This window comes from Austrofundulus limnaeus, unplaced genomic scaffold (assembly GCF_001266775.1).
Source record: "Austrofundulus limnaeus strain Quisiro unplaced genomic scaffold, Austrofundulus_limnaeus-1.0 Scaffold54, whole genome shotgun sequence".
Taxonomy (NCBI): Eukaryota; Metazoa; Chordata; class Actinopteri; order Cyprinodontiformes; family Rivulidae; genus Austrofundulus; species Austrofundulus limnaeus.
In genome coordinates this window covers 1,267,886-1,270,482 of record NW_013952456.1, presented here as the reverse complement: position 1 = coordinate 1,270,482, position 2,597 = coordinate 1,267,886, and the positions used below count along the sequence as shown (strand labels likewise).

At 41.0% G+C, this 2,597-nt stretch overlaps 1 long non-coding RNA gene across 1 annotated transcript; it reads right to left on the bottom strand.

Moving 5' to 3' along the window:
- Window positions 1-1,689: 1,689 nt before the first annotated feature.
- LOC106517881 (uncharacterized) lies at window positions 1,690-2,591 on the bottom strand. Its single transcript, XR_001310258.1, has 2 exons — window positions 2,198-2,591; window positions 1,690-2,095 (listed from the first exon to the last, which is right to left on the bottom strand). It is a non-coding gene; the product is annotated as an uncharacterized LOC106517881 (long non-coding RNA).
- Between the last annotated feature and the right edge of the window lie 6 nt (window positions 2,592-2,597).

Genomic DNA, 2,597 nt, shown 5'->3' with positions numbered 1-2,597 from the left:
TCTTCATCTGTCCAACCTGTTCGAGCAGGCTTGCCAGGGAAACCTTTCCCCAAACCACACTAGGGTGATAGGTGGTGCCACTGCTGGTTACTACATCCTGGGCGACTCCGCATACCCGCTGCAATGACTGGCTCCTCAAGCCRTTTCCGGACAATGGACAGTTGACACAGGAGCAGCAAATGTTCAACCTCAAATTTAGTTGTGCACGAATCGTGGTGGAACACGRCTTTGGACGGCTGAAGGGCAGGTGGTGTTGTTTGCTGAAAAAAAGGGAATGTGACATCTCACTGGTGAAGAACATGGTTGCGACGTGTTGTGCTCTGCATAACCTGTGTGAAGACCACGGAGAGACATTTGACCCATCATGGTTAGTGTGGTTAGTGCCCAGACAACCTGCTGCAGGGAGCCATCAGGGAGGAGGTTATGCAAATGTGGGCCAACACTTAGAACATTTCTAATACTGCACGACTTGTTTACTGTCTGTCTTTGTGTTAATTTCTGAAACAAGAAAAGTCTGGCTTATGCTTATAATCATGCAAGCGGGAAAATAAATTTGATGTATTGATGTAATACATTTTTGGAATTCTAATGAAGTTATGATTTCAAATACAAGTTCTCCGTAACTGTGACTTGATACAACTGCATGCATCTGTTTGTTTACTGATCAATATGGTATCAGAATTTTATTAGGTATATTAATACTTCTCATTCAACCACAATTAAATTCACTATCTATGAGGCACAATTTATATGAATAGTATTTATTTTTCACAATAAAAAGCTTGAACGAAAACAAGCAAGAATAAATTAAAATGAATTTCTACTTCTTGCCCTTTTTTTAAAGTATGGAGTAGGAACTACTGTTAATTGTGWAAAAATTTAAGAAGTTTCAAGTAATAAACAGACTGAAAAACAACTAACTAGTCAAGTAAAGCAAAGACAACTCAACAATTCTACTTAAGTACAGTGAAGTGCACTTAATTACTGTACATCTCAGGCTAAGTGTTGCAATGAGCACACCTTAATGTAATCACAAAATGAATTTAATGTAGGCCTACTGCAATGATCAATAGCAACATAAAGTGTGTTGAATGATGAAATTTTCATTATTAATGCTGTGATGAAAAACTGTCTGTTAGCAAGAAAATGCATAATGCACATCACAGATGTCAATGAAAGTCATAGGAATTATTCAGTGAATATTAATGTACAACTCYTGAACCTGTGTCAACCCAGGTCAAGGCTGCCACAGCAAAGCTAGCCTACTCAAAAATAGCGTACTCTGTTGAGTTTTACGGTTTTGAACTTAAATTTGATGTGATATTGGACTAGTCGTCGATGACAGTGCACATTAAATTAGTTTGTGCCTTAAAAGTATTTTCCAAAACAAATTGGTCAGCTAATTGGTAAGATTTACTTATTCATTTGTCTTTATCATAGAAATTTGGGGCGACAAAACAAATGGACAAACACAAACCAGACTAAAATGGCCAATTAGAAAGGATGAATGTCTTTGAATATTCAAATATCATCTTGGATATGCCCCTAACAACATCAAACTGTGCAGTAAAATTTGTAACAAGACTAAACAATACCTTAATACAAAAATAACACTTCAAAAGCAATTTGGGTCGTTAGATACTATTGTTCTGCTGTTTTTTAAGACTATATACTGAAAGAACAGCCCACTTTTCAGGAAACATCTTTATTGCACACAAAAGGTAAAGGTATCATTTCTGAGCAGAACTTTACATGTTGGACATCAGTCTAAGAAAAGCAGCCTTTTGTTGCAGCTCATCCCTTTTCAATTCCAGCACAGATTGCTGGAAGGCCTCCTCGATGTCACAGACCTGCTGAGAAACAGCAAGCTCTCTCTCCTGTGTAGCCTGATTTTGCTCAAAAACACGTTCATTCAGACGAAGAACACGCTCGTTCATTGATATGACCCACTCCATCTGATCGATGTGCTGTTCCTCACGTTGGTCTTTCTTCTGAAACTCTGGCTTTCGTTGGTCCAAAAGCTCCTCATCAATCCAGGACATCTGCCACACAGCAGACATCAACTCTGCGCCGGCAGTGAACCATTCTCGCTTGACTGCAACAAAAAATGAAAAAAAGAAAAATAGTGTTTGTTGTTAAAATTGTGCAACTGCATCATGGATAAATCACCTTTGTGCTATTTCTGAAAAATCATTACCTGCTACTGGACGGTGTTGTGAGCCAGTGGAACTCGCAGGCAAGGCCTGTGAAGTGGAAGCGGGCGAGGCTGGGGGAGCAGGAGCAGACGAGGCCTGTCGAGCGGTAGCAGGAGAAGCAGCTGGGGACGGAGACGCGTGAGGCTGGTGGGTGGGCTCTTCTTGGTTATGGGGACAATAGTTGTGGTCTTGAGACAGGAGAGGACAATGCTCTGACTAAGAGGATGGAAGTGAGAACATCAGCCAGCTCGTTAGCACATGCTATGAGAGCCCACCCATGGATTTGATGCCTTGCAGGGGATCTGCAGCCTTCTGTACCTGGCTCAATGAGACACAGTGTGTGTGTGTGTGTGTGTGTGTGTGTGTGTGTGTGTGTGTGTGTGTGTGTGTGTGTGTGTGTGT